Source organism: Cryptomeria japonica, chromosome 3, assembly GCF_030272615.1.
Source record: "Cryptomeria japonica chromosome 3, Sugi_1.0, whole genome shotgun sequence".
Taxonomy (NCBI): Eukaryota; Viridiplantae; Streptophyta; class Pinopsida; order Cupressales; family Cupressaceae; genus Cryptomeria; species Cryptomeria japonica.
The window spans coordinates 395,796,451-395,810,359 of NC_081407.1; the positions used below are offsets into that span (position 1 = coordinate 395,796,451).

General features: G+C 32.1%; 1 long non-coding RNA gene across 1 annotated transcript; it reads left to right on the forward strand.

Moving 5' to 3' along the window:
- The first annotated feature begins 745 nt into the window (after positions 1 to 745).
- Positions 746 to 10,045, forward strand: LOC131047944 (uncharacterized). The gene is made up of 2 exons (XR_009106329.2): positions 746 to 1,440; positions 9,701 to 10,045. It is a non-coding gene; the product is annotated as an uncharacterized LOC131047944 (long non-coding RNA).
- The last annotated feature ends 3,864 nt before the right edge of the window (positions 10,046 to 13,909 follow it).

Consider the following 13,909-nt stretch of genomic DNA (forward strand, 5'->3'; position numbering starts at 1 on the left):
TAGGTCTCTATATAGGGACTTCACAAGATTTTTATAGGTTTTTTTAGGGTCAATTATGAAAATATATACCTTGCTCCATCCCTCGATTTTATGTATAATTTCATCACTATTTTCAACAAATATCTTTCACCTCATGATGGTTTTATATTTTAGGTGAATATAATACCAAGCCAATAGTTTAGGCTCTTCAAACTACCCATTCTTGATTTTCTTTCATGTAATCGTCTTTCTTTAGATTTCTCAAGTATTGTTAAACTTTATCTCTTTGTGAATATTTGTCTATAGGAGAGCTTCATATGTTGTCCATGGCACTTTGTCATTGGCACGGTCCATTAGTAGTTTAGTTCAATTTCTATTTTTTCCACATATTTCACTCTTTAAGTAATTTATTATTTGGTTCACTAATCTGTAATTTCTTGAATCCTATAGATGCAATCCATTATAAGAACATATCATAGAAAATTGATTATTAATCTTTAATTTCTTGAATTCTATAGATGCAATTCATTATAAGAACATATCATAGCACATTGATTCTATTAGATAATATTATCATTAAATTATTAATTATCTATACCTTTTATTTTTTATTAATTTTTTAATATTAATATTTATTTCTAAATTATCAACGCTAGTTTAATTTAAAAATGATTTATGTTGTATACAATTTATTTAAACTAATCTATATAACCATTCTTATCTAAATTAAACATCACATTAAAATCTTATTCATTTGAACTAATAAATGAACAATTTTTCTTCTTGTGCTCTCTATTATCACTCGGAGCGTGTTCTTGTAATTTTTAGCACTTAAATGAAGAATTTCAGAATAAAATTTTAGTAAGAAAATGTGTTCATCCCTGTGTGGAGCGTGCTTCCCCAACGGCTATGAAACTACAGCCATGGATCTTGGAAGGAATGGCTCTCCGTTAGCTGTAAAAAAATATGACTGTTGCTGTATATAACCGTTTTAAAAAGCAGTAAAAAGCAGTGACCGTTGCTGTATATTCATCTCTTATAAATGGCAGCAAGACTGTTCTTGTGAATTAGCGAGGGCTTGTGTTTTTCCTCTCCCTCTCAATGTTTTCTTTGTCTTTGTTTCTTTTGTCAGTGTCTTTTATTGGAGTTTTATGTTTGTTTTGTCAGTGTCTTTTCTTGTAGTTTTATTGTTTGTTTTGTTTTATAAGGATTTTCCATGTTTTCTGATAAGGGTTTTGTACTGTTCTTCTTCTGTGATTTGTTTTTTAGGGTTGGTTTTTCTATTTGACAGAGGAAGAGGGAAGGCAAGCTGATTCCATCTCCAATTTCCTTCCTTAGCAGTTAAGAGAGAGGAGGTTGGCCTGGTCATCCGCATTTTGGGTTGAATGACAAAGCTACCGGGGAGGGAGGAAGATACATGTTGAAGGCTCTGCGCTTAGTCTCAGTTGCATCTACATTCAGGTATGTCTATCTGCTAAATCCCTTGTGCAGCCATTGAGACGTCTTGTCAAACATAGGTTCGAAGTGTCTGATTTGTAATGCTGGCTTTTACTGTTTTTGAGTACTTTCCTTCCTAGAATTTTCTAGAAAATTATATAGGATTGAAGTTGAGATTCTTATCTTTCTACCATGATAGAATTTGGAAATTACTACTTGTTTGTGAGTGATTGATGATTTTTTGTTTTTGGGTGCGTGGGCCTAGAACCAGAATGATCAACCCTTAAAGCTAAGAATGACACTTAGTTTTCATTTGAGATGTCTAGTGGACCCAATAGATCATGTCCCCAAAGATAGCTATATACACATCAGTAAGTACTAGTAGTGTATAGAGGACATAGGCATGTTTCTACACATTGCATACTTCAACAGCTATTTCCTGGGAGATCTTCAAGTATGATGGAGTCTTCTGACCTGATTGTTTTGGAATTCCATTGATGGCTTCTCCGTTATGGTAGAGGTTCTTTGCAAAGTGATAAATAGAGGTTGGTACAACGTATTGTAGTACAATGAAGAACTTCTGATAAACGAGGAGTATCCTCGTGATAAACATGGAGTATTCTTTCATTATTATGTGTGGTTAGCCATAGAGTAGCATCCATGTTGGATTATCTACAATGAATACTATACACGCTGAGGAGCATTTTTGGCAGTGTTACCTATTTTTATAGAGGAACATCTAGTTGGTATTGCTTAATTGTAAGTGCGTCAAATAAAAACTAACAAAGAAATGAAATCTAATGTGTCAGATGGAATTGGAATTAGAAAACGTTGTTTTGATCCAAGTCATTTCAAGAATGGTGTCAATTGGCTGGAATTGAACTTTGTTGTTTTGATTTAAGCCATTACAAGATTGAGTCAAGTGATTCGGTTTGGCTTAATGTTTTGATTCAAGTCATTCCAAACAGTGGGTCTTGTGATGCTTTGTGAGGTCATATAGTATCTTTAATTGCTTTGAAATTTGTTGTGTTGTTTTGCCATGCTTTATTTGTTGTCTCTAGTATTGTTTGTGTTATCTTCTGTAACTTTATTGTATTGATATGATGTCTTGTGTGATTTGAATTATATGATAAAAAGCAAATAAAAGGTTCTATAGTCTAATCAAGACTAAATAAACAAAATAGCATTATATACTCTCCATATTGTTGAAACAAATGTCTATGGTCTGCACTTCAATCCTTGCTTAAATCAATCTGTCTGTTTCTCCTGTGTAGGATCTTCAACAGCATTGATGTGATAGATCCCAGCACCTAATACACAAATTAGACTCCAATTATTCTTCTAAGTCCTTGAGAATCTTCCTTATCTTGCTCAACAGGAATGATAATTTCCTTGAAGTTCTGGCGCTTCAAAATTCTAGCAATCTTATTGGAAATTTTTTAATGTAAGGAAATCTTAGCAGTTGGTCTGTTGAAACTTCAATCCTCTGCCAATGTGTTTGTGCACCAGTTGTTTTGTTGAAACCCTTCTTATTTGTTTTCTACTGCATCCATCCTTTCTGAAGACCTCAGCCAAGAGCTTTTTCTTTTGTTCCAAATGCTTCTTATGCGAGAATTAAAAGCTTTTGTCACTAATGTTTTTTAAGAACGGCCTCTTTCTGAGCTGTGTGGTGGTGAGATGAGACATGCATGCATAGATAAGCTTATGTATCTTTCCCATAAACTTGGAGTGCAAGGAAACCATACACTTTATTTTAAATGAGGTCATCTACGAAGGGTAGTCATTCCAATTCCTAGATCTATTTAGAATGCTATTAAGCTAATCAACTCTTTGAAAGAAAGTGGTGAACATATGCATGAGATATAAATGGATTGTGGTAACCATGTTGTAATACTTGATTACAGATATGTTAATTATGGTGCTTTGTTTATTTGTACAAAAATGAACTCTTAACATATTTATGATACTTGAAATTGAAATTTTTTAGATATAATTTAGGTTAGTCCTCCCTCCCTAATATTGGATCTAATTAGAGTGAGGGTCAGATTTTGACACTAAAAAAATCCATGAGCTCCAATATGCACATTGCAGACCATTTCAATCTTGCATAAACTATCATTTTGTTAATTTTCCTTTTAAATCCTTTGCACAGTCACAGTCATTGAGACATTTTGTCAAACAATTCATGTCTTGTCTGTTGCTTGTTATGGTCTATATGATCATGATGTGACCAAATAAAAAATGGGGTGTATCTTTTTCAAATGCTACACCCTCTTTATTATGTTTCTCGAGGTAATTGCAATTGTAACAGTAAAAAACATGATTGCTTAGATACATGACTGGTTTTACCATCTGCGATTCTACTAAAAGTTGTGTGTGGAATTAGTCTGATCAATATAGTATCCACCATTTTCGTTGTAAGCTGTCGAAAATAGATACCTCATCTGTTGCCTTTGCTCTACTTATTTTCATTTTCTATTCTGTACTATGCATCTATGATAAGAAGAATAAATCTGGTGGTGTGAGTTAGCTTCAATAGCTGATTCTTCTGAACAGTGTATATGCTTTTTTCAATAGCAGTGTTTAGAGTGAATTACGAGTGATGAAAATTCATTCATCTTTACTCTTTAGCCTATCCCTGATCACGAATATGAAAAAATTGTCTGAATGGTTCTTTCATCAAGTCTGACCTCAATCAAGAGGTCCTTCAGGCTGAGGATTCTTCACAATCAAGAGCCCTTGACTGACTTTAGGAGCCTAGATGGATACAACCAACTGGATCTGAAATTTTTACAGTACCACTTTCATCATCTGCGCACCTTACTTTTACTTCTGGGACTACCAATCATGAACAGTTATCTATATAATTTCTATCTATTAATTTAAACAGGTTTATGGGATTTCATCCTCTACTACATTTCCATTTACATTTTTCTTTATTTCTTCAATATTTATAAAAACTTGTTGTTTCCTTGATTCTGGAAGGTTTGGAAAACATACCTGCAATGTTTTATCCTATTGGACCTCTCCATCAAAGCAGCGGGAAATCACCGTAGGCCATTGTTGATCTACTTGTTCTATAGGGGCATATTGTTCAGTTATGTAATTTTTTCAGTTTATCCTCTCCAACTTTTGCTATATTGAACTATGGTTTGAATTTGTCAGATCTACCAAGTTAGGAAAATGAAAATAACTGAAGCAAAGGCAACAGATATACTATGCATTGTTAATGTTTTTTATTTTTTCTATTCTGTACTATTTAGTGTTAAATTATAAGCCTCTTGAACTTATGTTGGGGATGTCATCACTCTATCATTCCAGCAGCCTGACCTGCCTTCAACCATGGTTTTCATCGCTAGTTCCTTTTTTCTGCCTTGCTTTCCTTTTCCTTATTCAAATTCTCCTTCCACATATTGATGCTCTGGATCAATTCTCCCATTTTAGGTCGTTATTGGAAAACATAAATTAGGAATTGGAATTGGATTTGGAAAATGTTTTACTCTAATAGATCATTGATCTTTACTATAATAAATGGATAGTGACAACCATGTCGTAAGTTGACTATATTGAACTATGGTTTGAATTTGTCAGATCTACCAAGTTAGGAAAATGAAAATAACTGAAGCAAAGGCAACAGATATACTATGCATTGTTAATGTTTTTTATTTTTTCTATTCTGTACTATTTAGTGTTAAATTATAAGCCTCTTGAACTTATGTTGGGGATGTCATCACTCTATCATTCCAGCAGCCTGACCTGCCTTCAACCATGGTTTTCATCGCTAGTTCCTTTTTTCTGCCTTGCTTTCCTTTTCCTTATTCAAATTCTCCTTCCACATATTGATGCTCTGGATCAATTCTCCCATTTTAGGTCGTTATTGGAAAACATAAATTAGGAATTGGAATTGGATTTGGAAAATGTTTTACTCTAATAGATCATTGATCTTTACTATAATAAATGGATAGTGACAACCATGTCGTAAGTTGACTATATTGAACTATGGTTTGAATTTGTCAGATCTACCAAGTTAGGAAAATGAAAATAACTGAAGCAAAGGCAACAGATATACTATGCATTGTTAATGTTTTTTATTTTTTCTATTCTGTACTATTTAGTGTTAAATTATAAGCCTCTTGAACTTATGTTGGGGATGTCATCACTCTATCATTCCAGCAGCCTGACCTGCCTTCAACCATGGTTTTCATCGCTAGTTCCTTTTTTCTGCCTTGCTTTCCTTTTCCTTATTCAAATTCTCCTTCCACATATTGATGCTCTGGATCAATTCTCCCATTTTAGGTCGTTATTGGAAAACATAAATTAGGAATTGGAATTGGATTTGGAAAATGTTTTACTCTAATAGATCATTGATCTTTACTATAATAAATGGATAGTGACAACCATGTCGTAAGTTGACTACTGACATACGTGCAAAAAAGAACTATAACAGATTTATTATACTTGAAATTGAAAATTAATTTTAAATGTAATTTAGGTTAGTCCTCTCTCCCTAATATTGGACCTAATTGGAGTGAGGGTCATATTTTGACACTAAAAAAATCCATGAGCTCCAATATGTAGACCACTACAATCCTACGTAAACTGTCCTTTTGTTAATTTTTCTTTTAAATCCCTTGTGCAGCCATTGAGACATTTTGTCAAACAATTCATATGCCTTGCCTGTCACTTGTTATGGTCATCATATTTTGACACTAAAAAAATCAATGAGCTCCAATATGTAGACCACTACAATCCTACGTAAACTGTCCTTTTGTTAATTTTTCTTTTAAATCCCTTGTGCAGCCATTGAGACATTTTGTCAAACAATTCATATGCCTTGTCTGTCACTTGTTATGGTCTATATGATGTGCCCAAATCATGGATTGGACGTAGCTTTTTCAAAATGCTATGCCCCCTTTATTATGTCTCTTGGGGTAGTTGCAATTACAACAGTAAAAAAATTCATCTCATCGATACATGACTGGTTTTACTATCTGTGATTCTACTAAAATATTATTAAAAGTCATGTGTGGAATTAGCCTGATCAATATGTTATACATCATTTTTGTTTTAAGCTGTCAAATATAAGAACAAATTTACGGGCCTCAATATCTGACTGTTGCCTTTGCTTCACTTATTTTCATTTTCAATAACCATGCATATGTTATAAGAAGAATAAATCTGGTGGTGTAATTTAGCTTCAATGGATGGCTAATTCTTCTGAACAGTGAGAATGCTTTTTCAATAGCAGTGTTTAGAGTGAATTATGAGTGATGAAAATGCATGCATAAATCAAGAAGTCTGACCTCAATGGCTTCTCCATTGAATCTGGCCTCAATCAAGAAGTCCTTCAGGCTGAGGATCCTTCATAATCTAGAGCCCTTGACCAACTTCAGGAGCCCAGATGGATACAATTGGGTGGGTGGGTACTCAGTGACTTCTACGAATATGAATAAATTCTAATCCTTTTGGTCTCAATGGCTTCTCCATTGAGTCTGGCCTCAATCAAGAAGTCCTTAAGGCTGAGGATCCTTCATAATCTAGAGCCCTTGACCAACTTTAGGAGCCCAGATGGATACAATTGGGTGGGTGGGTACAGCCAACAGCATTCTTATCTACCTTGAGTCTATCTCTCTGCAAGATGATAGGTGTAGGTTTTGGTCTCTTCCCTATTTGTATTCTTCTATGCAAGATCATTCTGAGGTTTCTTTGTTTTTTCAATAACCTCAATGGTGTTTACAATCTATACTTGATCAGAATTTTCTCGAAAATCTACAATTTAATGCTTATAATTTTGACAGTCCAGTGTGATGCAGTCATTCACACCTGAAAAATGTTGTAATTGCTTCCAGCAACTTGAACATGTTCGAATAATAAGATAAGAAATTGAGTCTAACATTGACAATGGTTTTTTGTTATGGTCATTTTAGGCATATTTCATTTTCATTTTGGTAATTTCAATTTATTATGCCTATTCTTTGCATTTAAAGAAATGATTGTGTTGGTTTTGTTTAAACTAGACAATGTTGCCTGATAAGCACTGGGAAAACTTTTAAGTTCTACCCCAAGCAATCTTTGAAAACATGCGTTGAAAGAATTGGGGCTCCTATTTTACAGGCAGAGATGCCATAATAGTTTTTCTGACTACTGTCAGACCTATGGAAGCCCCTTCAATAAGAGAGATTCGTGGGTTTTATCGTCTTTAACACTTAGACTTAAATAGCCACATATAGAAAAATTAAATAGAGGGATATAGTTAGTTTTAATGGCCTAATGTATGTTGGTTGGTAGCGTAGTCGTGGTAGAGTTTAGGTTAAGAAAAAGGGAAAAGCAAATCTACAAGAAGATTTAGTTGGAACAGTGGATTAGCTTGATGCCTGACTCCCTGAGAGTATAACCAACACCTAAGGATTTGCTTCATGGACGGCCTCTGCTCCAGTCTGCATCTATTTATACCAATCATTTTGGTTTTGTTTTGGACCTCTGAGTTCATTTCTTAGACTAATTCCCACAACGTGACTAGTCCCAATGAACGTTGAAGCCACTATTGTCGGGACTTTAATCCATACATCTGACTTTAAAGTCCTTGTCCCCAAAGAATCCATTGCCATCTGAATTACTGCAACACCATCCAGGTCTGCTGTTACGATTGTCCAAGATTACCATCACATTGCTGGATCCCAAGCTTGAGACCACTATTCTGTATACCAATATAACAGATAAATCAAGAAGATCTGAACTATGGATTTCTGTGCCTGATTCTGCATCTGTGAGGCTTAACTTTTTCTCATAGATGACTGTTATAAATCCCAGAGAAGGATCTGTGAACATGTAGAGAGCCCAAATATTCATTAAGTATTTATGAATTAGATCCTTGTGAAATTATAGAGCTTGTTTTTCAAGTAAAACTCACTTATGAAATGGATGCTGCAAAACACTTAATCTTGCTAGAAAACTTGCATTTCTTGGTTGAGTCCAGTCCCCAGCAAGTAGGCCATATGTTTCATCCAGGGCCCAGTGAGCCCAATCCAAGTCATTCTCGGCAGCAAAAGCCAGAAAGCAATTTATGTATCTATTGTCGTTGACATTCGTTCCCCTCTCTAATCTATTTCAAGGAACATTTTTTTCTTGATGATGGTTCAGGAACACGCATATGGTCCTAATTTTAGTGCTTACAAGAGAACTTTTCATTTTATGCAAAACCAATCCATATATAATCTGTGCTTACAAATATCTATATATAATTTGTGTCTATTATTTTAAACATTTTTCTTTGTTTTTCCAATATTTATAAAATCTTGCTATTTCCTTACTTCCGGAAGGTTCGCAGGATTGCATCCTCTACCGCATTTCCATTTTGAAAATATACCTGCAATCTTTTATCCTATTAACTGTTTGATATAAATTGTATCCTTCCTAGAGCTCTGCATCTAAGCAGCTGGAAATCACCACAGGCCATTGTTTATCTACTATGGGGCATTTTGAACAGGTCTGTAAACTTTTTATTTTTTCCTTTCCAACTTTTGCTTTATTGAACTATGATTTGAATTTGTCAGATCTACCAACTTAGGAAAATGCAAATAAGTGAAACAGAGGGAACTACCATGGAGTGTTAATCTTCTTGAACTTTATGGTTGGGGTGTCATCACTCTATCGTTCCAGCAGCCTGACCTACCTTCGACCATGGTTTTCATCCCAGTTCTGTTTTTTCTGCCTTGCTTTTTCCTTTTCCCTACTCAAATTCTCCTCCTACAAATTAATGCCGTGGACCAATGTTTTAGGTTGTTTTGTTACTGGAAAACATGCACTTGCATCTTTTAGTTATATTTCCAAATGCTTCATTGTCATTACCATCCTTGTGGAATCCCTATTCCTGTAAAAAAGTTAAATGTAAACATATTTTGCTTGGGTGGGACCTGTTTTATGACAGTGACAGGGAAGTGCTATTTTTTTATTTTTTTTAAATTATAAAATTGCACACAGTATAATTCAGAAATCTATTGTAAAAATAAATATATGTAAATTGTTTATAATAGAGCACATTTAGTCTAGACTATCTTTTTATCTTTTTATATATTTCTATAGCAGAGTTAGGCAGATTAGATTTTTGTTTTATTTGAAAGTTTTGTTTTGGTGCATATGTAACATTGGGTGAGTACTCGAATATTTTCATTAAAGTTATTTATTGAATCTTCTTTGCTTTAATAATATTATATTTAGTTGTTTTTAATTTTATTGGATGGAACCAATTCAAATTAAACCATGGTTGATGTTGAGTGTTTGACAGGGTGAACAAGTGCTTGAAAGTTTTTGGTAGCTGCTGAAGTCAACTAATGAATGTAATTTAAATGTTTTAATATTGATCAGGGTTTCTAATTTAAATATTTCAATATTGATCAGGGTTTTTAAATGCAGTATTTAATATCTAAAACAGGTAAAAATGTTGAATTTTTAAATCAATTGTTAAAATTGGTATAAATGTAATTTGTAAATTGAGGCAATTTACAGAATGATCTAAAACTGAAGATGATGTTTTATTTTTAAATCACTAAATGTAATATGTAAACTAATTTATTATTTAATGCCATTATTTTTATTTGGGAGGGGTTGATTTTGCCCCCTTCCTAAGGCTGCAAAGAATGTTCATTAGCCTCTTTCAGTTTTGCGTTAATGTTTTTTTAAGTTTTTAGATTATTTTTATTGCATAAAATTTGTAATTATTAAGTATCATAATATTCTTTAATTATAACAAAGTTTGGTAATATTGTAATAATTAGTGTTGTGTTATTAGCAAGTTGTAATTTATTTACTATTTGTGTGAAGTGTGCGTTTTTTTGACATTTTGTTTGTTTAACATATAATTTGTATGCTTGAATTTTGACACTTTGTTTGCATTTGTATGAAGTGTGTGTTTGAGCTTTGTCATTTAGTTTGTGTGCGTGCTTGAATTTTGGCATACACTAATTATTTGTAAGTGACTTTTAAACTTTTATATTTAGTGTGTTTCACTTTGGCATCTTCACTTTGGCATCTACTAGTTGTGCAAAGTGTGTTTGAACTTTAGGCATTTACTTTGTGTACATTCATTGTTAGAACTTGACATTCATATCATGTTCATGTTTGAATTTTGGCATTCCTTGTTTTGTGTGTTTATATGAAGTGTTTGCTTGAGCTTTGAAGTGTTTGCTTGTGGTACATATTAATTATTTGTTTGAAGTGTCTTTTACCACACTAAACTTTTTTGTTTAGTGTGTTTTACTTTAACATCCACTAGTTCTTTGTTGAAAGTGTGTATGAACTTTAGAATTTATGTTGTGCATATTTGAACTTTGTATTCTTTGTTGAAAGTGTGTATGAACTTTAGAATTTATGTTGTGCATATTTGAACTTTGTATAAAAAATTATTTTACCACATTTTATAGTTGATCCTCTTATTGTTTGTTAGTTTGTGTGGGTGGGTGTGTTTCAAGAGTGTTCAAACTTTGACACACTTATGTGCATCTTAGAACCTTGGTGTTTATTTAATTTGCATGTGAATTGAAATTTTATTTTTTATATTCACCTTGTGTGTTTATTTACTTTGTATGTGTGAATTGTAATTTTATTTTTTATATTCACCTTGTGTTGTGAATTGTGAAGAACTTTGGCATTTACTTTGTGTATTGAACTCTAATATTTACTTCATATGGTTCGAACTAAATTTGTGTGAAGCATGTTTGAACTTGGACATTCATTTTGTGTGAAGAACTTGATTTCGACATTCACTTTCTACATGTTTGGACTTCCACATTCAATTTGTGTAAGTGTGTTCAAACTTTGACACACTTATGTGCATCTTAGAACCTTGGTGTTTATTTAATTTGCGTAAGTGTACTAACTTTGATATTCACTTATGTGCATATTTAAACTTTAGTATTTATTTTGCATGTGTGAAGTGTGTCATTGAACAAATTGCTAAGTGTGGAGTGTGTGTGAACTTTAGCAATCACTTTGTGCTTTCTATACTTCGATGTACGTATACTCTAGTATTTACTTTTTGTGAAACATTTTCAAATTGGGCATGTGTTCTTTTTTGTTTGTTTGTACTTTTGTATGCTCAAACAAACTCCATATGTGAAGTGAAATCAGTTTTATCACTTTGTGCTTTTTGTACTTCGATGTACATGTATTCTAGTATTTACTTTTTGTAAAAAGTTTTCAAATTAGGCATGTGTTCTTTTTTGTTTGTTTGTACTTTTGTATGTTCGAACAAACTCCATATGTGAAGTGAAATCAGCTTTGGGTATGTTTAAATTTAATCATGTACTTTGTATATGTGCAAATTGTGTCTAAATAAACTATATGTGAAATGTGTTTGAACTTAAATATGGAATGTGTTTATATGCTTGAACTTTCAAATTCACATTGTGTGAATAGTGTACTTTGGCATTCATTTGACTTTGACAACTTTGTTGTGTTGTACTTTGGTATGTGTTTATATGCTTGAACTTTCAAATTTACTTTGTGTGAATAGTGTATTGTGGCATTGACCCACGTTGCATGTTTGAACTATAGTGTGAAGTGTGTGTGAATTTTGCCATTCATTTTTTGTGTTTGAACTTGATTGTTTACTTTCTATATGATTGAAGTAATTTTTTTGTGAAACATTTTTAAATTAGGCATTATTCAAAATTTTAATTGGTATTTGTGTCTCTAAAGAAACTTTATATGATATATATTTAAAGTTTGGTAACCTTTTTTATGTTTTTAATTTGGCATGTGTATATTTGAACTTTCGTATTCATTGTGTGAACATTAATGGTTTAATTATCAATGTTGTAGTATTTGCAAGTTGTAATGTAAGCATGTTTGTTTTGTGCTTTATTTACTGTGTTTGATTTATTTATTGTTTATTGAAGCTTGGGTTTGAATTTTCAAATTGATTTTTGACATTTTCTTTGTATTTAATAAGTGTGTATGAATTTTGGCAAATACACTAATTGTTTGTTTGAAGTGACTTTTAAGCCTCCATGTTTAATGTGTTCCATTTTGGCATCCATTAGTTATTGGAATTGTTTTTGAACTTTAAGCATTTATTTTGATAACTTTGGTATTCATTGTGTGCATTTATTTTGAACTTTTGTATTCAATTCGTGCACATGTTTGGATTTGGGCATATTCTTAATCTCCTATATTGATTGAATGCATTCACTGTGTGTGTGTTGGAATTGTATATGAACTTTCCCATTTTGTTTGAGTGATTTTGACTTCCCCTTATTGTTTGTTGGCATTCACTTTGATTGTGTGGACTAAAAATAGGTCATTAAAATGAGTTCTAAAAATGCATTATCAAAATGGGTCAAAAACAGGGGTCACTAAGATTGAATGTATTGAAGTATGGGAATATTGCAATTTTTATTGAATGCATCTTCTCTTTTTGGGATAACAAAAACTCTCGCCACAAGCAAATGAATTCGAATATTTGAAAATAGAGAAATAAATGGGTACTCAAAATGGGTCATAAAAAGAGGGTATTCAAAATGAGTCAATAAAAATGTATTAAAAATTGGTAATCAAAACAGATACTAAAATTAAAATGGGTCTTAAAAAAAGGTATTCAAAATGAGTCATATCTAGGTTTAAAAATACGTACTAAAAGTAGGTCATCAAAATGGGTCATTAAAATGCGTCACAAAATTGATCATAAAAATGTCATCAAAATAAGTACTAAAAAATATATAATAAAAATGGGTACTAAAAATGGGTCATTGAAATAGGTGTTATAAATTGGCCATAAAAGGATCACAAAAATGAGTTGTAAAAACAAATCATAAAAATGAGTCATCAAAATGGGAAAAAAATGGACCATAAAAATGTGTACTAAAAAAGATATAAAAATTGGTCTTAAAAAAATGGTACTAAAAATGGGTATTAAAAATGAACTATAAAATCAAGTCATAAAAATGGATACTAAAAATGGGTCATGAAAATTGATCATAAAAATGTCATCAAAATAAGTACTAAAAATGGGTACTAAAAATGGGTCATTGAAATAGGTGTTATAAATTGGTCATAAAAGGATCACAAAAATGAGTTGTAAAAATAGATCATAGAAATGAGTCATCAAAATGGAAAAAAAAACGGACCATAAAAATGTGTACTAAAAAAGATATAAAAATTGGTCTTAAAAAAATGGTACTAAAAATGGGTATTAAAAATGAACTATAAAATCAAGTCATAAAAATGGATACTAAAAATGGGTCATAAAATTGAGTAATAAAAATGAATCCTAAAAATGGGTCATAAAAATATATTATAAAAAATTGGTACTAAAAATAGGTCATCAAAATGGATCATTAAGGTGGAAACTAAAAATGGGTGATATAAATCGGTCATGAAATGGATATTAAAAATGGGTTGTTAAAATGTTGAAATGGATATTAAAAATGGGTTGTTAAAATGTGATAAAAAATTAGGCATAAAACAAGTTATTAAAATGAGTACTAAAAATGGGTAT